The sequence below is a fragment of the Rhipicephalus sanguineus genome, chromosome 1, assembly GCF_013339695.2.
Source record: "Rhipicephalus sanguineus isolate Rsan-2018 chromosome 1, BIME_Rsan_1.4, whole genome shotgun sequence".
Taxonomy (NCBI): Eukaryota; Metazoa; Arthropoda; class Arachnida; order Ixodida; family Ixodidae; genus Rhipicephalus; species Rhipicephalus sanguineus.
Genome location: NC_051176.1, coordinates 320278665 through 320304504, shown reverse-complemented (window position 1 = coordinate 320304504; position 25840 = coordinate 320278665). Strand labels below are relative to the sequence as shown.

The following is a 25840-nucleotide window of genomic DNA, read 5'->3' as shown; positions in this document are numbered from 1 at the left end:
AAAACAGACAAATTCGGACACGAGGCACGGAGTATTTATAAAGCTGCGGAGGCACTAAGACGAAGACGCGCCGGCCAAACCGGCGCGCGGGCTACACTGGAGTGACCTAGAATAGGGGGAGTGCCCAAAGCGCCGGCTCCCGCGTGGGCCTTTTGCCGTGAACTCCTGCGCCGTGCCGCTGCTGCGCCGGACCCGTGGGCTTTCCGCGCTCGGGAAGCGCGCGGAGAGCGAGGGGCGTCTGCTACGCGCTGTAGTTTCTTGAGCCGCGTTTCCACACAGGGCACTTGAAGTCTACTTAACTTTTATAATGCGGTGCGGAATGGAGCTTATCCATCTTTAAGCGTTGTGTTAGTGCTGAGGCAACAACAGAATGCAAAAAATCATGTGTCAAGCGGCATCAGCGTGGCATAGTTCCGGTCACAGAGTTCGAGAACGTTGGCGCGTGTGTAAGTGTGAGTGAGTACGAACTTTATTCAGGCCCTGAGGTGAAAGAAAGCGGTGCCGAAGGCCCCGTCAATCAGTCCGGCGGCTCCACCCAGGTCGGGGCCGGTAGACAGAGTCCTTCGGCGACGGCCCGGGCCCTCTGGACAGCCTTGAGCTGAGCTATGAGCTTTGAAGCGCTGAGTCCCATGACGACTGGTCAGAAAAATCTGTACACGCGTTGGCAGGGCACAGCCAGAGCATGTGCTCGAAATTGTTGTATTCGTGGCCACAGTGCGAGCATACAGCAGGAAAGTCAGGATTGATCCTGCGAAAGGGGTATTCAGACGGGGGAGGAATGCTCGGGGGGTAAAGGCGGAGCCTAGTGACGTCAACTCGCGAGGAGAAGTCGCCACAAATGCCCCCCACTCACACGGACGGGGCGAACGGAGGGGGAGACCAGTGTTACCAGACTACTCCTGTGGCTTGTACCGCCCGTTTCACCAGCTGCTGACGACGATGACCCCAGCTACAGATGACCCCAACTGCAGACTGGACACCCACTGCCGCTCTCTGCAGGAGCAAGTGCAACAATGTGGCCAAACAAGAGCCAGAAATTCCGCCACATCCCCCACCGCCGGGGGATTGTTTGTCCTTTCGGGGAAAACGTCCCCGTCTCCTCCGAGGAGGCGCGGGGGGGTCACGCCCACTCGCTAATCCGTGACGTCGCGGTCACGTGATCCGCAACCCCCCCGTCTCCCCCGAGCATTCCTCCCCCGTCTGAATACCCCTTTAGTGTCGTCGGTGTTATGTATGTTCGAGTCTGCAAGTGTCTGTAAGTGATTGCTTGTGCTCTGTTGAGCTTTGTGTGGGGAGGAGGAAAAGTTCGACGTCCTAACCTATGATGAGAGGTGAGTTCGTGGTATGACACGAGCGGGTCTTTGTTATCGAGGTTCCTGCAGGCGGCATTGAAGCGAGGGGGTGGACCGCAGGCGCGGAAAGTGAGCTCTCGCGCCAGTTGGTGTGCCCGCTCGTTTGGGTTGCAGGAAGGAGATCCGGAAATGTTTCCCATGTGAGCCGGGAACCATGTAATGTGTGAGGACGGGAAATTATCTTCGCCCCTTTCTTGGTAGAAGAGCTTGTTGACAACCGTAGCTGCCTTCGAAGAGACGAGGGCAGCCGGAAAAGTTCTTATGGCTGTTCTGGAGTCCGAGTAAATGATAGAGGCTCCCGTGCAGCTTTGAAGGGCCACCGCAATGGCCATTTCTTCTGCTTCGTGGGTGAAGTTGGTAACTACCGTGGCTGCGTTGACGAGCGAGCCATGGGCGTCCACCACGGAGACGGCGTAAGCGCCTCGATTCCAATATCTTGCAGCGTCAACAAAGAGGACTTGCGTTTCGTTGCGCATGATCTTGGCGAGTATGGCCTTGGCTCTCGCTTTTCTCCGTCCTTCGTTGTGGGTCGGGTGTATGTTTCTGGGAATCGGAACAACTGTTATCGCTTGCGTGGCGTTTTTGCAAAGTTGTGACTTCTCTGGCGGCATGAAGAGGGGCTGAATGCCGGCTTCCAACAAGATCTCGTTGCCCGCCCTTGAGAGCGAGAGCCGACTCATTTGAAACGCGCGAAAGGGACACGCACAGACAAAGAACGAAAACAAAAAACCTTAATCGCACGAGTAATAGGACAATAGCATCACGCATGCTCGAATTAAGAGTAATAAAAAAAGTGAATTGCACGCGCAGTCAGCTGAAATACTTGCGCGCAGTGACCGCTTCACACTACGAGCTTTTTAGTCACGGTCGCCACTGGTTTGCTAGCCATATGCACACCGCTTTATTTGACAATTCATTGGCCTCCACTAGCTCTTTATTATGGAAGGAGCACACCGGGAAGAGGCAAGGGAAACAAAAAGAGAAAAAAAAAGAGCAGAGACGGCCATACGACCGCAATGCTGTTGGCTTATGTTTTTGCTTCTGAGGTAGCGTACAACAAGGCTCGCCGTGAGCAAACATTTGAAAGAAAAGCAATGCCAGGTAAACTAACTTTATTCCACAAGATTTTGCATAAAAGGCGTAATATAGAAAATGCTTTACAAATATCCAGATATCATGAAACAAAGTTACAAATGCCCCCATTCTTGCTGTACAAGCTGCCTGAACGAAAATACGGTAAGTGTAATATCTCAATCACTTCAGAAAATTGTTCAAATGCAGAGATCCCTTATGTCCCTATCTGAAAAAACGCAACATGCGGTAATATATATAATTTCCCGCTTTTTCCTGATGACCTCAATATAGCGTCCACCACAATTTCGTGCTGAAGCTCCGGAGTACTTAAATAGCTAGTCTGGTCATCTCGTGAATAAACATAAAGAGATGGCCAGACGGGTAAAGCAAGCTCTTTTGTCCCGCAGACGCGTGCAATCAGCTGCTCTGAACTGAGAATCACGTTTGTTTTCGGGCGATCGCTCGGAACGTGAAGTTTTTTTTAAGCTAGAGCCTTAGATGCCTCATCAAACACGAAAATTGACCGTCGGCGTCCCGCGTAGCCAACACGAGTGATGCAGAATATCATCACGCGATGACGTCGACAGAACTTGTGACGTTACTATAACGTCATTCAACGTGACGTCATATGATGACGCCATCACATGACACGGTCGCTTTGCATTGCCTCCGTGATCGGGGGCCGATCGCAGAGGCAATGTAAAAGTAGGTGAGGTGCAGAAAGCTTGCAATGCTTTCGATCCTGTCGGCAGTCCGAAAGCACGTTATGTACAGAAGAAAGCTTTCCGAGAGGGGTGAGGGAGGATCAGTGCATCGACTGACGAAAAAGATGGCTTTCGTTTTCGAGTCATCTCAGGCGAATGCATAAGAGACCATGTTTTTTTTTTTTTTCATGTAATTTTTTCGCATACATTTTACCTATGCGGTCAGTTCTTCAAAATGTATGGGTAAGTCTAACATGTTTACATCGATACAGGTGACCACCACGTTTTTTATAACCTGACGGAAACAAATCGTCAGATCACACATCGTCAGAATTATTTCTGGCTACAGAAAGCGGGTTTGCGCGTCACACACCATATTATTATTGTTAGTCACGCAAATGGCAAGCATGTCAAGTTAGTGATGCCATGACCTATCGGTCGTGTTGGGCATATGTACATTCGTGCCCCTCCGTGCTAATTTTCGTGTATACCACGTGAACGAGACGCGAGTAATTTACCGCGGCCACGCCGACTGACACATTCGGCTTCGCATGAAATGTCTTGAAACAGCAGAGCGCCGTAGGCAGCCTTATAAAACAAATCGAATGCACGAAATAAAAGATAGGATATGAAGGGTGCAAACGCGTTAGCATGCATGAGCTAGTTACTACGTGCATTATGTGCTCCGTTCTCCTGGTTATCTCCAGTTTATTCTTTCCTGCAGGAAGTTTTCGTTCGTCATTCCACACGAAAGTAAGTTAAGCGCCTTTTCTGACGCTGAAGTGCGCGCAGGATACGTTCCTCAAACAGCCGCGGAAGTGTGGACCAATGCGGTGACAAACCAGCTGAAAGAATATATACAAAATCCCCGTTTCACAACACACAAACTAAGAAACGCGTTTTCTGTGTGATGAGTCGCTGCTGTATTATGTTGCAGTGACGCAGTATTAAATATTGCTCAAATTTCCGCAATTTTAGCCAATAGCGCCCAAAATATCACGCGCGTAGCAGACGCTCGCCGCTTTGACGCGGATTCCGCCGCGAAGAAAGCCCACGGGTCCTAAAGTCCCTCTATTTTTCAAAAGTAGCGAAAGGTCTTGATCCAGCCGCCGCGCCCTGCGATAGGACGGTTGGCGACACGTGACCTTTTCGCCTTCGCGCCCCGCCCAAAGGGTCCAGCGGCGGCAGCGCTGTGCCGGCGATAGGTACGGATCACTGTGTTTTCTAGCGTGGAGTTGGACGATTTTAGCAAGTAGAGAGTACTTCACGCGCCTCTGCCGCACTGTTGTTGCAAACTAGAAGCGTTTATGTACCTGAAGTTGAGTGGACGCAGGGATTCTGCGTTTGAATTGAATGTTTGGAGCGTGACGGGCTAGAATGTCGGGTCTCTACGCCTTCGGTTGCCTCACTGCGCGGAGGACGAAAAAAAAAAGCTTTTCTTCTGTTTTTTCGTTCCTCGCGGTGACAAAAATATATGCTGATGGAAGGTATGGCTCAACAAAATCAGTCGCAAGAAATTTGTGCCCACAGAAGACACCCGGCTATACGAAGTGATTTTGTAATTGTTATAGTTTCAAGCAAAAAGCACGCCGGGCCGGCGTGCTTTCGTTCGTGCATATGCATGAACACCATCTCAGCAACGCAATTATTGCTTCGGCGTTCTTTATGCCGTAGATTTGTGCGTAGTCAATGCAGAGTCACACCCCGTATCTCTAACATTAAATAGCTCGGAACCCAATACAGCTGCATTTGTTTTTCTCAGCGGTGTGGCTTCAACACTACAAGCTCACAGGGAAATGACCTTTTGGGATTAGTTTTTTGTCACACCTTGCCGTGTTTCGCCGCACTGCCGTGTGCAAGATCGATTAAGGCTTCTTCGTTGAAGCATTCCGCGTGATGTTTTCCCTAGATGACCACAATGCACTTGACAAGTTATAATAAATAATACTGCAAGACACTGGGAGGAAACAACTGAAACCATATATACCGCACCGACACTAGTGGGCATGATATATTTCCTATATCTGGAAAGGTAGTGAAGTCGCTGATATTCCTCAAATGCAGTGCAACTGGATTTGTGGAATATGCCTCCTTCTCCTAAGTAAACCTCTTAGAGTACAAACAAAATAGGCTGAGTTAAAAGTACCGTTTAACGTTGGGAAGATTTCCGAACGCTGATAAACATAGTCAAACCAATAATAGCGCGTATTTTGCGCTACGCACTACAAGAGCGCTAGGTGCCCGATGAAGTTTCCGAGAGTAGCAGTACGCTCACCACCTACCTATTTTATTCGAACTAGAAAACAAGCACTTTTAGCTCACCCAAATACCGCCTGTACTTCAAGTTACGCTGAATGTCAAAATATTCAAAGAAAAAAAAAACATAAATGCTCTGCATGACAGCTGCAGTGGGGAACCCGCTCGGAACCTGCTTCGGAAAGGCACGCGTTTTATTTCAACGTTTAACGTGCTCCGTGCTCGTTGAAGTTATTGTCCTTGTAGTTTGATAATTGATGAACATCTTCGGCCACAAATTTTAATAATGTAACGGTTCAAGCGAGCACCGAGTTCGGTTTCAGGCGCCCGCAATATGCACGGGAGCGAGCGGCGCGTCGTCTGCTATCGCTGCTCCTTGGACCCCTCGAGAGGGCGCGCGTGTAGTTGTCGCTACCTTTATAAATATAGGGACCTTAACGGGTCCGGCACGGCAACGCCGCGGCGCGGAAGTTCACCGCAAAAGGCCCTCGCTCCTCCCATGTATTCGAGCGGCGCTTTGGACACTCCCCCTATTCTAGGTCACTCTAGCTACACCTTTGCGACAAGCGTCGCCGCCTGCCGGCGAAAGTTGGAAGGCGGCCCTGCCGCCTCCTCCCATAGGAAACCCCCTCCGCTCAGCACACTAGCCAGTATATTCGAGCACGGCCGGTCTGGAGGCGCGCGCTCGCTCCTTGCGAGCGCGCCCCTCTAGACCGGCCGTGATTCGAGGCACTATAACGCGAGCAACATTGGGCGGCGGCGGCCATTTCCCTTCCGGCGCGTTGGTGGCGTGTGTTGAGAAGTGACCGATCTTTTCGCGTCGATGCCTTGTTCCGCTCGACGTAACTGCAATATGTATGTGTGCGTTTCTTCAAAAGGATATCAGGAGCGATTTCGAGTCATCGACAGTCATGAATCGACTGCACGGTAAGCGGTGTGGCTAATGAAACATGCGGCGAATGTTGCCTTGGGCTTGCGAACTCTCTTCGTGGCTTCATCGGTCTCTTTTCGTTTCACGGCCGGGTGTGTTTGCAAGGTCCGGAGCTGTATAGTTGCATTAGCGTAATGACCGTGCGAGATGCCCTTTACTTCGACACTTGGTGAATGTTGACTGTTTGCGCTAGCTTTGCAGTCGGCGTTCAGGTTCACTTCATAGCGCATTCGAGAACATTATCGAACATCGCGAACATTCAGCATTGCGTCCTTCGACTGATCGCCGACGCATACTTGCGCACCATGCTTGCTGTTCAGCTGGGTGTTATCTGTAATAGAAGTTGTGCGTGAAGCATTTGTCTGAACGCCAGCAGCTGAACGCACGGGCGAATCGGCGTGCGGTAGGTAAGGTGCATCTTATTTTGTGAATACATTGTCATTTTCTAACAGATACGTAGAAAATAGGCCATCAAAAATGATTGACGTCACTACTCAGTTGTTCATTTCCTATTTTTTGCCTCCCTAATATTCCAAACGTTGCAGTGCATTTGAAAAAAATTTGCTGCGTTCCGACAAAGTTTTTTTTTTTTTTTGGCGTTGTCAGCGCATAAACAGCTGGGGTTCGGTTTGTGCACTGCTTTTAATTTCAACTTTTTTTTTTCGTAATGCACTCTTGTTAAAACTTCCTCGGCGCAGTGCTTTATATTATTTTGATCAGAAATAGCACATCCCGAAACTTTTTAACGCGCATACTACTGCAACACATTGTGTATATAGATCTAGGGCTCGCATGAAATCGATTCCCTCAATGCGTGGGAGGATAAGCCTTTTTTTTTTTTTTTGCTGTGACCATTTCTCACCCACTAAACAGTATTGTAAGGGTACGCTCGGCGCAATGCAGCATTAGCAACATTTTAAAAAAAAAATAAAATACGCTTAATAACATTGCCTTATACCAAGTTTATCAACAGACTTCCACGCTTCAGTTTTGCGCAGTGGCAAATGATCATGCGATAATTGCCTTCAATGTATACAGTACACAGTTATTATTTTAATAAGTCTTCGATTTTGTTCTCGTGCGCGACACGCTTATAACTAGAGACCGGAACTTAAGGCAAAATGCCTTTCTTTCCCTGGAGTCCCTTTCGAGCCTATTTAACATATAAGCACGAACTAAGGGAAGGGAAACGTTTTAATCACACATTTATTGTGCCTATAAGTGCCTATCTCGAGGTTCGTGCCTATATCAGCTTTTCAGCCCCTAAAAATGCCTTTTCGCGTTCGTCGAGTACAAGTTTTGCTTAAATGAGCTGTTCATGTGGAGGAAAACAAGAAGCATTTATTGTGGCGATATTAACTACAACACGCGCATTGTGCGCTAGTTGTGTTTTTTTTTTTTTTCGTTCACGTTTTTAGCTGCTGTTAAGGCCCGGTTATAGACCTTATGCAAAATTGCTGCCATCTAGCGGCCGCCGTGCGCATTTCCGCCATGTTCAAGGCTAAGTGCGCTCCGCATGTGCACACACGGAGCGTGCGTATCAACGTGTGGCGGTTGATAGGAGCGGCAGTGTCACCATATTTTCTTGTGCCATGTTGCGCAGATTGAGGAAATTGCGATGCTGAAAAAAAGGTTTGCAGGAAACTAACCTTCATGTTATTAGATTTCCTCACGACCGACGAGAATCAGCAGATCGTTTCGTTGCTCCGGCTACTGCTTACGACTAACGCCGTGTTTACGCTCGCCGTTCTTAATATATGCCGCATGTGACAGCATCGGCACTCATCAGAGAACACTCTTTCATGTCATACCGGAACGAGAGTTTTCGCGCCGTGTGCTTACAGGCACAGACAAACCCGCTTCGTGTACGAGCTTCAAAGCTGCATCGCGTCTACTCGCGCATGCCTGCGCTGCTGTTGACATTACCGTATTTATTGCATTGCGATAACAATTGCATGTTAGACAGGTAGCTCGTGCGCGTCATTGATTATCAGCGAACGGACCGATTGTGCTGCAGCGTGTTGTTTGTAGTTTGTTTTCGATTGTGGAGTTTAACAAGGTAGCGTTTGGTGGGATACTTTGCGCGCGTATTGCTTCACTATGCGTATTTTTCAAGCATTTCATATGGTGTTACTGCCAGATTCAAACGGGTGGCCCGGATATCCTGACCGCCCCCCAGCCCTTACTTTTTTTTTGTTTAATTTATAAGAGCACACCAGGTGTTCCCGAAAGCTGATCACGCTTCGGAAAAATCCTGTATCCACCCCTATGTGCTAGGGAATTTCAACAGATATTTCTAGTGCGTGGCACTTTTCTTATGAAAGTAAAAAAAGAATGCTATTCCGGGAAATGTGCTGCATTCGACCGTGGGTGCGCTACCGCTGGTGGTTTCGTCTGCCTCGCCGCTACGGGTTGATATTGTAAGGCACCAGTAGGCCCCGAAAGCGACGACGTGCACGAGCTTTTGGCGTACCGTGTTATATAGGAACACATGTTGGAAGGATAGTCAATAAAACACCAGCTGATCGGCATCTACTGCTTGGAGACCCAACACTTTTCATGTTCACTTTTCACGTGCGTGAGATGCGTAGATATCTTACATTTTAATTTCATACATAACACACGTCGGTGACTAAAGCTGCGAAATATTTTTTATTTAAAAAATAAAAACGAGGACAACGCCTTTAATTTAAAATTAGACGCACAATACATCAGCTCGACATAGGCTGTCGATTACGAAATACGTTTTAAATTTGGTCTACAGCACTTTCTTTCCGTCATCGCTGTGCCTAGCCGTGTCGCGCGTTAACGCTTCTTCCCATCCGTCCTATACTACACGCATGATATTCAGATAGCTAACAACGCTTTATTCGCTACATTGAAAACAGACGGACCAAATTTGTAACCTAGCGCAGTTTCGTTCTCGACGACGGCAGGCCTACATGTGACTCGCGGTGTCAAACTTGTATTTTCTTCTCGCTATGAGGCAGTTCTTTACACGTAATAACCGTCAACGTAATAACTAGGAAATGCCGGTAACGTGTACAGGCCCTTACACACTCGTCTGACGTTTTTATGCCCCGATTGCCCACTATCGAAGCAGATACAAGCAAGACGTTATAGCAGCGACACCAATACGATTCGGCCACAAGCCTCCAACATGGCGCCGAATGAGTAGCTTCGTCAAACCTCCGACAGATGGCAGCAATTTTGCATAAGGTCTATAGTGCGACGTAGAGTACACGCGAGCATGCACTGCGTCACGTCGGCGAAAACAGACCATAGTTCGGCGCAATGCCACAGCCAACGTATAACAGGACTCGGCCAATGCGCTCCGACGCATGTGACGCGGGCCAAAGCACCGATAATGTACTATAAACGTGTCTATCCGTGGGCGGGGCTAGAGTGTACCACAGCGACGCAAAGCGAGGCTAGGCTAGGCTAGCGCTAGTGCCACCCCCATCCCCCTTAAGATCTCCGTTGCTTGGTTCGAGAGTAGCACAGCTCGGCTGTTGCCTGAGGTAGGCTCGAGTGTACCCTAGCGAGCCAAAGCTAAGCTAGGCTAGCGTTGCAGCCTACAGTCTGCACGTCAGTTTCGTTGGCATTTATGTTCTTCAAAGGCAGCTGTTAGGAGTCTGCCGAGCAATGCCGAAGAAAAAGACGCCGAAAAGTGTCCTTGTCAGGCAATGGACCAGTGGATCGCAGTGCTACATCGTCGATGGAGAAAAGGTACTTTGCGATCCATGTGGAAAGCAGGTGAGAAGGCATTGGAACGGTCAACAATATTTTGCGTTTGACGTCTACACTGAACCACGCATAGGCATAAAGCTACCAACATTGCTTACGCAACTGCAAATATGAATGACCGTGCACAAATGACATGCATTTCGTGGTCATTTCACGGGCACTCTTATTCATTGTTTTGTTATTTTTATATCCGCATCTGTGAACTCGCATGCAACAGGAAATGTGCAGCGCATTCTCGGTCGAATACAGGTATAAGCATTTCGATTTTAAAATGCACGCTTGGGCTCCTGCTATCTACTTCGCCTTTCCTCAGCGTTTGTCAAGAGCCGCAAGGAAGAAAAAGTACAAGCGCATGTGCGCTGAAGAAGTTCTACGTATCTAACGCACTTTCCTGGTGCAATTTCCTCATTTCTTCGAGCAGGTACCGTGTCAAAATGAGTGTCATCTGGAGCACCACGAGAAAGCAACGTTGCGTCAAGCCAACGCTCTGCGCAACCAAGCCTCATTGCCGAGGAAGTCGTTCTTGTTTGAAACTTTTGCAGTGATGCTACCGAGGACTTCTGATTTGGAGCAATTTTTGGAGCAGCAAAATTTCCGTTTTGGAGCACTTTGGAGCAGCAAAATTTTCATGTTGGAGCACTTTGGAGCAGATCATTTTGCATCTGGGAGCACTCTGGAGCAGCGAATTTTACATCATGGAGTGTACTACAGAAGCATATTGCAATAACATTCAAGCACCGGAATATTACTATGGGGCTCTTATGAAGGCTAGAAATATTTCGATTCATTGCAAATCTCATGGAAAAAATCATCTCCGGAGAACTCCATACTTCACTCGCTAATGAAAAAATAAGGGCTCATGCAGTTGAGTGTTCTGAATTAACCTCTTCGGCGATTATTTTCGACACTAGCAAATAAACAGAATACCAGATCAATAAAATTGCACTTTATGAAATAACACTCTAAATACATCTATGTGGTTATCAGCAGACATTGTAGACAAACGCCGTGATGTACAGCAGTGCCTCAATGCCAAAGAGCCACACTGTCCCTAATGAATTCCCCAAAGAAAACTCCTAGGCGAAAGCCAGGTTCTTTTTTCTTCTCGATCGACTGGTTGATCCTCCCCCTCCTTCTCTGCAAGCTTTCTGCACCTCACCTGGTTTTGCGCTAGCTCCATGATCGGCGCACCGATTACGGAAGCAGTGTAAAGCGACGATGACGTGATGGCGTCATCACGTGACATCGCGATATATGACGCCATGATGACGTCACAAGTTTTGACGATCTATGACATAATGATGACGCCATCACATGATTATTTTTGCATCAATCGATTGACGCCGCCGACGGTCAATTTTCGTGTTTGATAAAGCATATTGCGTATTGAACGTTAACAACCTGGCCTTACATACCAAACTGTCCTCCACCATACAATTTGTTGGTATCGCGCATTCATTGCTTCGCCCTTAAGCGAAACTGAGTTTTTTTTTACCCGTCAGCTATTGGGCGCTTTTAGCTGACCGTATTTCGCCTCCCGCTCCGCTCAGCCAGTCGGTGGTGGCGTCACTGCGCATGCGCCAGACGGTCAGGCGCTGAGCGTGTGACCGGACCGTCGAGCGAAGGATCACGTGACACGAGGAGAAACAACCAAAATGGCAGCCTCTTGTGCCGCGAGTCCGCGCTGCTCGGAAAACAGCGGTTATTCGGCCAACACGCAAAACATGACGGCACTTCAGGATACACGAGTATCTGTGGCTTCTCCGAGAAGTCGTCGCGGCCAATCCCTTTGAATGTCCGCGCATGTGGGATGACGTTCTACGAAGCGTCGTTGCAGCGATACATCGAGAGCTGACACTTCGGGCCATAAAGGAGCGTCTCCAGCTGCTTCTTTGGTGCTTCCGTCAACAGGACTCCGCATACCTTCGCAAGTAAGCAATTTGATGTACAATAGTAACAATTTAGCTTTTAACCGCAGCCACTCTCCCGCCTATTCAGAAACGCTCTTTAGTTTGACTTGCCACAAGGCAACGCGCTGAACGCTATGTCCCAGGGCAGCGCGTTTGAAACGCGTTTGTGCTGCTTGAAAGCGGTGTCTAAGTTCAAGCGCTTCTGAATAGGGGGGTAAGCGTCCATACTGCGTGAGCTCATCTGAGCTAACTCATACTTTGCATTGCTAGGTCTGAAACGGAAGAATTTTCACCAACTATAACGCCGGCCTTTCTCTGCTGCACTTGGTGATAGGACTCTGTTATTGCGTTGCATTGCCTTCGTGATTGGTGCACCGATCACAGAGGCAATGTAAATGGACTATGTTATTTGATGAATTCGTAATGTGACGTGATGTAATAGGACAACATAGTGACGCCAGAGAATTTGGCGATGTGTGATGTCATGTTGATGTTCTATTCTTTCGAAAAACTGCTAACGTTGTGTTGTTCTCATAAATCTTTTTCAGTGTTGTTGTGCTGGCTGCATTCTCATGGCTGTGGGTTATGTGAGCATTACGTTTTGCTTCCCATTTCGTGGTGCCTGTTCGTAGCAGTGTTCAGAGAGTCGAAAGCATTCAATCTAAATTTATGGTTTTTGAAGCGCCGTGAGAAAGGGGGACGAGCAAGTGCGTAGACATTGTTCATTCTCACTTGCTTTTCTCAATGTTTGTCAAACTCAATATCAGCTTAATGCGTTATGCGCAACCTAAATTTTCACACCAGCTCCACACAGGACGAGAAGTATGTTGTACCGGAAGTGATTTCCTCATTGCGAGATTTCATCGCTTATTTGCAATAGTGTTCCGCTGGGTAAGAATTTTTTAAAAATTTCACTGCATTGCCCTCTATTTTGCTGCAGAAAACCAGTCACCGGCATCACTCCTTTTGGAAATGACTGGAGATGAGGAACCTGAGCCACCAGTCCAAGGGAGTGGTGACACTGCAGTGCCGGTGGACAACAGACAAGATGAAACCACGGTGCAAGAGCCAGATGATGTCCAGGCATTTTTGCCGCACCGTCACCGTATCTGTACCCTTGTTCACAATAAAGAAAACAACACCTTTGCATCTCCGGGTTCACTCCCACTTTCAGTGATGTCATTGATCGAAGCAAATTAAGTCCAACTTTTGGAGCAGGTAAAACACCGCTTTGGAGCGGAAAATGAGCCTTTTCCAGCATTATTAATCCAATACCTTCGAATGTCAATATTTATTTCTGTAACATAAGCAGCTGCTCAGTTTTTAACGAAATGGAATACCCTTCTACCTGGATGCATGTGCACTTCAGGCAGAGAATGACGGGCCTGCTGTATCTCAGCAGTTAACAAAATGGGTTCAAGAGTTTATAATCGTACTGCTCAGTGTAATTACCGCAATAAGTCACACAAGATGCTGTCGTTAAATAAGAACTGTAGTTGCACGAAGTATTATGCATAGTGCCTCTACTCCGAACAAAGCTACCCTTTGGGCTGTGCGGATTGTATCCGGTATGAGCAATGCAGCCTTCAGTCTACGAGTACTCGCTATACACAAAGGGTACAGGAGAACACAGCGGAACTTGGGCGGGCACAATGTATACCTAAGAGCATGAAGACACCATGCACATAAGATTGGATAATTGTAGCTTACATTGTAGTCCAGCGCTAAGCCAAGGTGACAAAAAAATAAAAAGGCTGATGCGTCAAGCACCACCGTAAATCGAAAATAAATCAATTCACTCTGTTTTAAAACAGAATTTCCTTTCTTGCTGCAAGACAAGTACAATTTTTATTTCCATTTTCAACGTACTTGTGACTTTCATGCACAGGTGGCGTCGCGCTTGCCTTGACCGGAAGACGCTTGGCTAAAACCAAAAAGGCGCGTTGCGCTCCGGTAACGTTGAGCGTTTGAGCGGAACGGGGAACGGACCGCCGAATCGGTCAGCTAAAAGCGCCTATTGACCCCCGAAAGCGAGGGGCGGACGTGTAACATGGGGTAGCCGCTTCACTGTGGGCCGTCAGCGACGGGCCCGCTACTGACAGCTGCGTATTTGCGGCTGCTCCGACCAGGATGTATGCTTTTATTAATGAGATGACATTTTCACAAAGCAAGCAAAAAATTCGAATTGGAACCCTAGCACGTGAACTCGAAAGGGCAGGGCCTTTTAGGGGGTATTACGCAGAGTGATTAAACTCGGACGTGCTGGTATAAGCAATTACGAAAAAGCTCTTCCGAATGAACATCCATGGATAAAGTATATCTGAGGAAAAGTGTGAACGCGTTTCCACCGTTCGCGTGCTCTTCCATAAACGCGAAGCAAGGAAAATTCGATATTGTTCCATATATATACTGCTAGCGATCCCAGATTTCATTCCACGATGTCCGGAAACAGAAGTGACAGACATTTTAGCAGCACACATGTATATAGTTATTACTGAACATTGCTTTCCTTACGTGCCGTGCGACGCTTGAAACGAGCTATCAGCAGCGTTTCTAGAACAGACGACGTCCGCCGATGAATCGCCGTCGCACTTTTTCGCTACCGAGAGGCCTAGACGTCACGAGCCTCTGCGGAGAGCGCATTTTGCTGTCGAGCCGACTTGCAGAACAGAAGCTGCGTCGGCACCGTGCATGGCATCGTGGCTTATTCCTGACGCACGCGCGAGCGCTGTTTATTCAGCGGAATAATTCTTGGTCCATGGTTGCGACTTTGGCAGCCCCGAGATCAAGCTGCACATGTTCTGACGCGCCGGCCGTGCGATTGCCGGTGATAGACGCCCCCAAACCCGAGGCTTTGGCGCAGTTTGGCGAAATTTTCGTCGATATTATCAGGCTGGCGCAGTAAATACAATTTGGCGCATTTTGGCGCAGTTGGCGCAGGAGTGGAATCACTGCTTTTGCTGAAGGAAAGAGAAGTGAATTCAGCGCAGACTTACGCGAAGCATTGGTCGCTGCTAACATCCCTTGGGCGAAGATAAAGAACAAGACACTCCAGCATTTTTTGCAAGCAGTACCTGCGGCCAATGTACATACAGAAACTTGAAAGTTCGGGCACCACTCTGACTCAGAGTGTTGAGCTAATTTGGGCGTGCAGGAAAGGTTCGCCACCGCCCCCAATGGACCTGTCGCTCATAGGGTCGCCTCGAAACTGAAATCTGTCTTGGACAAGAATTCAGGATTTTGTGCGCTAAAACAAGTGTGTAAAGTTGTGAGCGGTGCAGATTCAAAGATTCCAGATGCAGTTAGAACATCGAAAGTGCCGGACTACAAGTACGCTCCACTAACTTGAGTGGACGTCGAGCGTTCTTTTTCCGCATACAAACAAATACTGACTGAAAGAAGGCAGAACTTCAAGCCCGAAAACCTTGACATGATGCTGGTATGCCACTGCTTTCATAGTCTTTCTCAGTGTCCAATCATCCTAGCTTTCACCTAAATCTGTTCAAATGGTTATTCACCTCATTCTTTTCATGCAAAAAAAATAAATTAACTTTTCCAAAGCACAGGATATGTGCCGTGTTTGTTAGAAGTCGAAGATTTGCCCCGAAACGCGCTGTTGAAGTAATTGTGAATTGCGCCCATATATGCCTAAACGATTGTTTTTAACGCCTATATATGCCTAAATGACAGTTTTTAGGGCCTATTATAGGCGCCTAAAACTTTTGTTTTTTGGTGCCTGAACTTCCGGTCTCTACTTATAACTCGAAATGCATGCACAATCTGTTCATCAGATCGAGATATAAACAGCCGAGCAAATAGAAAGGTATGTAGTAGGTAGTTTTCAATATCGCTGAACAAAGCGAATAGAAAAGGTGAAGTATCCTGTTGCATGAGAGCTTTTCCAGCAAAGTTTGTGTACTTCACTGCAGTGTTCTTCGAGGGGGGCTATTTCATTCCGTGGCCAACTATGCAGCCACGTACAACGACGCTCTTTGACGTTAATGTTTCCCACACGGAATGCAAAAATATAAGAAATTCCCGGAATAGCTCACCAGCAACGTTCGGTTACTGGTGAGCTACTCTCTGGCATCTGCATGACGCGTTTAAAAAAGCAACGAACTACTTCTAGGGACCGTGGTACTGCTAAATGTCCGGCCGCGCTCTGCATTCAACGCGCCTGCACCCAAAGCGCTTGGAAGGGATATGACGGCGAGAGGTCACGTGATGCGAGTAAGCCAGAAAGTAGCGACACTCTCCTCCATATCCTCTCCCAAACGGCCACCTTGCGGGCGCCGGCCCTATAACCCAGCTCGCGCCACTTTCCTGTCAAGAATGCTATGTCACGCTGATAACGCGCGCAACGTTGGTGACGGCCAAGTCGGGTTCGGCGAAAAATGAAAACATAAGAATAAAAGAAAGAGGTTCGCGCGCGTTTCCCGGCCCGTGAGGCGGGGAGGTGGAAGGCAGGAGAGGAGGGTGCTCGGCGTGGCGGCTCGGTGAAAAGAAAGACTGTACTTTCCCAGAAATATCCAGGGACTTTACTCCTGGCCACGGTCCTGGCTACTCTCGCCCTACGACTGGATGACCGACCACTGAAACACGCCGGCTCGGACTCTCCGCGTGTTCTCCCCATGGAATTCGCCAATAGAAAGGTTTTTCAGACGCTCACTTGCCCGAATTAGAGCCACTGTCTCAAAGAAGAAAACGCTTGAATTTCCTCGCTTGGGCTTACTTTGGCAAGCTGGGACCATCGCTCGATCCTCACGTCACAAGCACAGTGATCGCACCGCAAGGCACTAATTGATACAATCCTTCCAGTGGAATACCTCAGCCTTGCGCACGCACTCATGCAGCAATTTTCCTGACGCCGTCTCTATTCCCGCAGAGGGATTTCATTCACCTCGTGGTTGCATGCAATGCACTTCCTGTAAGCCACTGAAGAGAAAAACGCCTCGTAGTGGTGAGCGAGAAAGTTCCCCACCAATCGCCGTGACGTCACTGATCTTGACGGCGTCTACTAGCGCCCACGTAGTTCGCAATCGGTAAACATCAAGCACATTATCCTCTGAGACCTGGCATGCCACGTTTTCTCAGAAGCAGTTCGTTAAGCCAGTGTGGCCGAAATACGAACATTTTGAAATCCGCAACATCACGTGCGGAGTTGTCAGCGCCAATTAAACTCGGATTTTCTCTTCTATCAATGAGATAGAGCTTTCAGACGCCTCGGCGCTAGACGAATGTGTGATCATATGCTCGTACGTTACCACCGGTGGCAGTTTCGATATCGAAGAGCGCTTGGCGGCCCCGTGACATACTCGGCCTCCCCTTGAACAAATACTATCACGTGACCGCCAATACCACGAGCCCATTCAATTTGCGTCACAATTAGCACACTGCAGTTGAAGACAACAATCAGCGTTCTCCCTATGCTGGCCGATTCATTTGGTTGAGTATAAACGAGCCACTCGCCTGTTTCGCTTTCGTCCGTCACTCGGGTTCACGTTCCGCGCACTACTACAGCCGTACCGGCCGCCTCCTCATCTGAAGGAGCGTATTCCGAAGGCCCGCCTCAGTAAGGTAAGGCGCGCGTTTCACAAGTCTGGGATCGTGTGAAATACGGACTAAACGTCCGTTTTCGAGCAAGGAATATTTTTTAGGCATAACGATGAATAATAACGTTACTGCTTTACGTGTGAAATACTGACAAAACGTCCGTTTTCAAGCAAGATAGACCTGGTTTTTTTTGTTTTTTTTTCTCGTTTTGCAAAATACTTTGCAAAATATTTTCAGGACCTGAGAATACTTTCAGGACTTAGGTTCCTGTGAACCGCTGCTTACAGCAGCGGTTCACAGGAACCCAAGTCCTGAAAGTATTCAGATATATGTGAACGATTTCTTCGTAGTCTTACAGTGCGGTGCCTCGGAGTTGCATTCTGAGTTGCCACAAATGTCGGAATACTTGAAGAATGTATATCGCCCGTCGTCATAACACGTGACATTCCCCTTCTAGGATTCCGTCGGGTTCCTTGACCTTAAGCTCGATTTCACCCGTGATCGTGTTTGCTGGAAACCAGGCTCGTGAAAGCAATCCCAATGTTCTCACCTTCGCACAGTAAGCTTGTCAAGAGGGTTATTGTTCGGGCTTGCTTCTCCAACGCATTAAAATAGTCATGCTGCCACAGAGTACAGCGCCGGCTTTCAGGCACAGGTCCCTTGCCTGTATCACGACGGATTACTAATCTCAATGGCTGAGATAATCCACAGAAAAGTAAAGGAGGGTTTCCTGGGCATACATTGTAGCGCATGCGGCTGCACCGGGCCCTGTGTTGGCTTTTCTCTAACCCGGACGACCGCACCTGCCTCATTGTGGAAGCAGCCCGCATGGCATGTGAAGAATGCCCATGCATAAGAAGCCATCGTTAGCCTCATCCAAACAAGAACTGTCACTACTGGAAGACGCCAGCACGAACGGTGGGCGATGAGGGGGGCCTACCTCGTCGCGCTGCACAATCTTAATGAAAAATTTTCACAGCCGTTCAGCCGCACGTTAGAAAACACGGCGGGCAAGATATTTTCCAACAACGACGAGGATACGATCATAGCGAGCTTGTGCAGAAGCGCAAGGCATCGATCGAAAATGAGAAATCGGACCCACCGTCGATGACAAAATACTGCAGAGAAGCGCCCTTTCAGTGCAAGTAGCCAGGTAAGGAGGCCTGAAGGTAGCCCTAGCGCTACCTTAACCTCAGGGAGCCCCAAAGCGGGCCTCAGCGAGGGAACCTAAGTAAGGAGCGTTCCAGAATACGTGATAAGGCGTCCTCAAGCAGTTAAGGCCCCCTCAGTAAGGCAAGGAGCGTTTCAGAATACGGGCCAAACTTCCGTGAGCGACGTTCGCTGCAAAGAACGTGAATATTCAACTACGAAGAATCTAACAGGCGTTCCAATATAGTCGCATGCCTGTCAAAAAAACAGGCTTCTATTTTCTGCTTTTCACAGACACGGTGCTCGCAGATGTGCGCAGGGCAAAATCTGCTATCGCCAGTTGCCCCTTTCCACGCTTCACCGCATAGCATTGAATGAGGGCGACGCTAACTGTGATGTTGTCGCCACTTGCTGAGGTTCGCCTCTGCCGGTGACTAGGTTGCCCGCACATGTTCGGCCCAGTCGATTCAAAGCACACCCTAGCGGCACCGAGGTGACAGCGCCTTCTCTCGAATGAGTAAAAGCAGCGCGAGAGCGGAAATTCATTCCGTGTGTCTACAGCCACAGTTGTGTGTTGACTGTCCGAAGCCGCGTTTATCAATGAATGAAACGCATTCCTTAGCGTAGCTGCGACATGCATGCCAACTGGACACGGCGTGAGGCTCCGTCGACGCTCATCGTCGATTAACACGTCAATGCGTAGGGCTGGCCTTTCTGGCGATGATTGAAACGGTGCTTTATGGCGGACACGTGGGCGCAGTCATGCGTCATCTGTGACTCACGGCTCAATTTTTTACGCGCGCTGGTTCGCGGCCACGCTATGTCACCACTGACAAACATGTTCTCCATGCCGAAGCCGCAGCTTCACTACAGAGTTCCACAGGGATCTCTGGAAGTACATGGCAGCAACATTTTGCACAGCTCGCGCATCTAGCCCGGTATGGCGAACAACTTTGCGCAGGACCACTTTCGCGAGATAACTATGGCACACCCGAATATTCATTTGCGCTTCATGCTTTTGTTATTATGCATGAAGACCCTGTTTACAGCATGGCCGGCGCGCGCTACATCACGAAATGCACGGTGGCGGCGCTCTAGTTCACCACGCCAGCTCCTGCTTCCAGAGCTTCAGGCACCGTCAATAACTTTGGTTAGGCCGATTACAACGAGCGCATGGGTCAATAGAGAACGTGCATTCGAAGCCAAGGCGAGAACATTTTGAGGCAGTTCAAGCCACTTGAACCACCAGTAGCAGATACCCCTGACGGCGTAACAAGTTCTTTAGGTGGTCCGGGGCCCGAGATTAGCTGCGCCCACTGCGTCACACTATCCCTATTGAAAATCCTGGGACAACAGTAGGCAAGGTGGAAAGAACAGTGGAAGTGCTGGAAGCTGCGATGCATGCTCATAATGGCTGACGATGGCGAGAGTGGGGAAAAATGGTGGCGACGAGCTTCTTTTTGTGTTAGGTGGAAAATGCTGGCTGATGGTGGCGAAGCAAAACATGTTTCGGTGGATAGCTTGGTCAACAACCTGGACGACGGTTGCATGGTGGATGATATGGTGACATCGTCCACGTGACATTAGGTTAAAGCATTGTCATTTATATCGTTTTCCTGCCGAATGTGCAGAAAAATATGTTTACAGTCCAAAGAAGCCAACGCCGATCTCTCTTTTTAATCACGCGGCACGCCTCGATTTTTGTGGAGCACAGCAGCCGTGTGAATGTTGTTGCTGCACTGCGATGCTTACTAGGTGTAAACTCCAAATGGCGCGCAAATGAGGTCTGGCCGCGCTGCACGTCGCGTGAAAAAACATTACTCAATTGCACGCGCGTACTTATCGAATGAGAGTGAAGACAAAGCCTCTGCACCCATTGGAGAGAGACGGCTATTAGCCTTGGCGGTGTGTGCTCCATCTTCTTCTGCAGTTACGTTGTGAATTGTAAAAGAAAGTTATTATCGACGAGCCATGCCTTACCGGCAGCAGCTTGTTTGCGATTAATAAATATGCACATTTTAGTAGCAGGTGAAGATCTCGAGTATGCGACATACAAAGTATTCGTATGTTGACTAGTCATTCTACAGAACGGAAAACACGTGTCAGCGTGGCGTGGTGAAGTACTCGGCTCCTTCGACTCCTACAAACGGAGCTCTCGTAAGGCTCTTCCTTTCTTTTTTTACTAATGCATCGCTTTCTATACAATTATGTGTGGCAGCCATTGGTCCTGACGCTGTAGAGCCGGTTTACGCTCCGTATTCTCCAGCATACGCCATGTGTGCCACCATAATGATCCGAAGGCTGGGCCTTCTTCATTAAGGCTACTTCCAGCGGTGAGAGATCCACGATGGTGAGCACGTGCCCGGCACGTTGGCTTTGCTTTCTTTTTGCCGCAGTGTTCGTACGATATGTCCATGGTAAAAAAAGGCCCTTTTAAAAGCCACTCGCCACTGGGTTTTCCAATAGAAAACATGGGGCGAATCTTGACACTAACATGTGACGTCATTCGGCCCTTGTATCCCATGCACTTGTGCAGCTTCTCCGTCGGCGGCCACAACAAACGCTCGCTGTTGCTCGGGTCAAGTCACCGTCCACCATACGCGCAGTTCTCGTCATGTGTATTTCCTAATTGTATTGCCACACGTATAGACACTCCTATTTGTTATCAGAACAGGCTGTCGATAAACATCAAAAGTGACCCAAGGCCGACGGCATTGTCGTAACAGCCATCGTTGGAAACATTGCACATGTGCTTTTCGATACACACTTTCCACCGCGCCCACGCCATGGATACGCTTGTTGCGGATATGTGCGCGATGGAAAGACTATTTCGTAGATCGCATGATGCGCAATGTTTCAGCGATGACCGTTACGCGGCGCTGACAGTGCCGTCGGACTAAAGTCCCTCTATCTTTCAAAAGTAGCGAAAGGTCCAGCCGCCGCGCCCTGCGATAGGTCGGTTGGCGACACGTGACCTTTTCGTATTCGCGCCCCGCCCACAGGGTCCAGCGGCGGCAGCGCTGTGCCGGCGATAGCTACGGATCACTGTGTTTTCAAGCGTGAAGCGTTCGACTCCCGGTGGCGGAAGGTTTTTTTTTTTTTTTTGCATACGGTTTTTTTTTGTACTAGTGCTTTCTACATCGCCTTCTGTACAATTATTTATGTGCGACGACTAGGCACGATGACGCCGACGCTGTAGGGCCGTTTTACGCTCCGTCATTCTCCAGCATCCATCATACGCCAGCATCCAGCATACACCACGTGCCACCATAATGGTGGATGGTGGAATCCACCATTCCTCATGGTGGATGAATTTTCAATAGGGAGGGGGGCGATTTTAGGAAGTAGAGAGTACTTTGCGCGCCTCTGTCGCACTGTTGTTGTTGCTAACCAGAAGCGTTTATGTACCTGACTGGACGTAGGAATGCTGCGTTTCAATTTAATGTTTGGAGCGTGACGTGCTGGTATGTCGGGTCTCTATGCCTTCGGCTGCGTGCCCGCGCAGAAGACGAAAAAAAGCTTTTCCTTTTTCTTTTTTGTTCCTCGCGGTGACAAAAATATATGCTGAAGGAAGGTATGGCCCCACAAAATCAGTCGCAAGAAGTTTGTGGCCCCAGAAAACGCCCGGCTGTGCGAACGAAGTGATTTTGTAATGGTTATAACTTCAAGCAGCCTTTCGCCTGGTCGGCGTGCTTTTGTTGGCGCATATGCATGAGCATTATCTCGGCAACGCTATTATTGCTTCGGCATTTTTTATGCCGTAGATTTGTGCGTAGTAGACAGTTCAATCACACCCCGTATCTGTAACATTAAATTGCTCGGAACCCAATACAGCTGCCTTTGTTTTTCTCACCGGGGTGGCTTCAACACTACAAGCTCACAGGGAAATGAGTATATTTGGGATTTTTTGCCACACCTTGCCGTGTTTTGTCGCAATGCTGTGCGTGAGATCGATTAAGGCTTCTTCGTTGAAGCGTTCCGCGTGATGTTTTCCTTAAAGGACCACAGTGATTTTGACAAGTTCGAATAAGTAATACTGCAAGACACTGGGAGGAAAAAAAACTGAAAGCATATATGCCGCGCCGAGCATCTTTGCTCATTTGCCGAGGAACGGAAGCCACCCTGCAAGCGAATGAGGGAGGACACAAGAAAACCTCCATAGAAAAAGCGTGTTGCGAATTCATGCAGTAAAACTCAGTTTTTTAAGTGCTCCTTTATTCTCTTGCATCTCTACAAAAAGCCACCTAACTCAGTTTTGCTGGTTCTAGTCTGGTTTTAGGGCCTGTAGGTGTATACACACCCCAAATTTTTTTTTTTTTTGAAGTTGCATTGGGTAACACTGCGACATACCTTTATCTGCGGGACACGGAGGCGGCGGGGTTCGTAAAAGGGCGACGGCTTTGGACAAATGCCCGTTGTTTAAAACAGATAAACATTAAAATGGGCGATACACTAGTAGGCATGCTATATTTCCCAGACTCAAGTTGCTGATATTCCACACATACAGTGCAACTGCATTTGTGGAATATTTTTCCTTCCCCTAAGTAAACCTATTAGAGTACCTACTTTATAAACAAAATAAGCTTAGCTAAAAATACCGTGTAACCGTGGGAAGAGTTCCGAACGCTGAAAAACACAGCCAAACCAATAATAGCGCGTATTTTGCGCTGCGCACTACAAGAGCGCTAGGTGCCCGATGAAGTTTCCGAAAGTGGCAGTAACATGCTCACTACTGGCCTATCTATATCTTATTCCAACTGGAAGACAAGCATTTTCAGCCCACCCAAATACCGCCTGTACTTGAACTTATGCCAAGAAAAATAAATAAATGCCCTGCACGACAGCTGCCGCGGGGAACCCGCTCGGAACCTGCTTCGGAAACGCACGCGTTTTATTTCAACGTTTGACGTGCTCGTAAAGTTAGTGTCCCTGTAGTCTGATAACCGATGAGCATCTTAGGCCTCAAATGTTAATGATTTAACGGTTCAAGCGCCCGCAATATGCACGGGAGCGAGCGGCGCATCGTCTGCCATCGCTGCTCCTTGGACCCCTCGAGAGGGCGTGCGTGTAGTTGTCGCTACCTTCAAAAATACAGGGACCCTACGTCGGACACCCTAGCAGTGCTCATCGCCATGCAGGACGTGGCGTCATCTCTCGGCCCGTCGCAAGTGAACGGGAAACAGTTACCAAGAGACCCACTGGACGTTCTGGCTACATTTGAACACCGCCTATAGGGGCCGGGTTGGAAAATATTCTGCAAAACTACCTACACGCAACTGGAATTTTACCAGAATTGCCAATTTCTACACGTCGATCACGTCCGCTGCAGCGTCGGCATTAGGGACCACGCCGCTTCGTCAGCTGGCGAATGAATGAATGCTTGTGCACTCATTTAGAGTCATCATCATCATCATCATCAGCCTGTCTACGCCCACTGCAGGGCAAAGGCCTCTCCCATGTTCCGCCAATCAACCCGGTCCTGTGCTTTCTGCTGCCACGTAATACCTGCAAACTTCTTAATCTCATCTACCCACCTAATTTTCTGTCTCCCCCTCACGCGTTTGCCATCTCTTGGAATCCAGTCAGTTACCCTTAACGACCACCGGTTATCCTGCAGACGTGCTACGTGCCCGGCCCATATCCATTTCTTCTTCTTGATTTCAACTATGATGTCATTAACCCCCGTTTGTTCCCTGACCCACTCTGCTCTCTTCCTGTCTCTTAAGGTTACACCTATCATTTTCCTTTCCATCGCTCGCTGCGTCGTCCTCAATTTAAGTTGAACCCTCTTTGTAAGTCTCCAGGTTTCTGCTCCGTAGGTAAGTACCGGTAAGATGCAGCTGTTATATACCTTCCTCTTGAGGGATAGTGGTAGATTACCATTCATGATTTGATAATGCTTGCCGAATGAGCCCCAACCCATCCTTATTCTTCTAGTTATTTCACTCTCATGGTTCGGCTCCGCGGTTACTACCTGTCCTAAGTAGACGTACTCCTTTACGACTTCCAGTGTCTCGCTGATGACATTGCATTGATGAGTAACGCGGGAGACGAATTGCAGCTCATGATTACTGAACTGGATACGGAAAGTAGAAGAGTAGGTCTGAAAATTAATATGCATAAAACTAAAGTAATGTGGAACAATCTTGGTAGAGAACAGCGCTTTGCGATAGGTGGCTCATTTAGAGTACCACTTGAAAATCCGGTAAATCTCAAAGGCTGTCACAAAATCATCATCTGGCTAGGAAAGCGATGTCAACCACATAACGAGGCGCCACAAGTGGCTAGGGCAGCTACAGCCAATTTATTGTACGCCGTAGTGTGTGCCACTAAACCATTTAAAGATGCATGTGCCCTTCTAACGTTAAGCTGACCACGAGCTGAATTTAATCACTATGGCGTGCTCTGTCGTGCTGCGCTTTTATTTCTATGAAAAAAAAAAGGCTATGGCCGGATACCTTGCCGCTGCTAAAATTACTCGGAAGAAACTCGAGGGCAGTTGTTCATCTGGGAAAAATTCGAGGGCGTCAAAATTTATGGCATCACCATTGCTTTTAAAGGGACGTTGATTGTTGAAATAGCGGTCCAGAAATCTCGTAGTGCTACTTTTATGCCAAGGAAGTGCTTATTTTGAAATAAACTCACGTTTTAATGGTCGCTTTAGAGCACTTTAAATCCGCCACCTGAAAGCGGTATTTCACACGTCACTGTTGACGTGCCCAACGTTGCCCGCCTTTACAGCGCGGCGGCGTGCACCATTCGGGCATCCGGCAACTTCACATGCATGCGGTATTTTGTCCAACTTTCTGTCACAGCGACTTTCACGAACGCGCAAAACACACGCGATACCGAAACTACCACTGAGACGCGACCGCGTGAGCGAAGCAGGGCGCCGGGCGAAGCGCAGTTCGGCGAAAACGGAACCTTTGAACCACGCGCGCCGTTTCCCGTGGCAACGCCAAAGAGGTTCTTTTTTCCATAAATCAAACCGAATGCACGGAAGGTTCTTTTTTTTTATTGCAGCTAGTTTGATTACTAGCGATTAATTGTATTCAGACTATCACACGTCATCGGGGTCACTTCCAAAATGTCCCACTCGTGGCGCTCATCGTGGGATGCATTTAGCTTAATTTCTCGATAAGTAGGGCACTGCTGTTGATAATA

At 48.4% G+C, this 25840-nt stretch overlaps 1 protein-coding gene across 4 annotated transcripts in view; it reads right to left on the bottom strand.

The window, feature by feature from the left end:
• Nucleotides 1–25840, bottom strand: part of LOC119379486 (nucleolysin TIAR) — a 320162-nt gene that overhangs the window by 203733 nt on the left and 90589 nt on the right. The window lies entirely within an intron of this gene.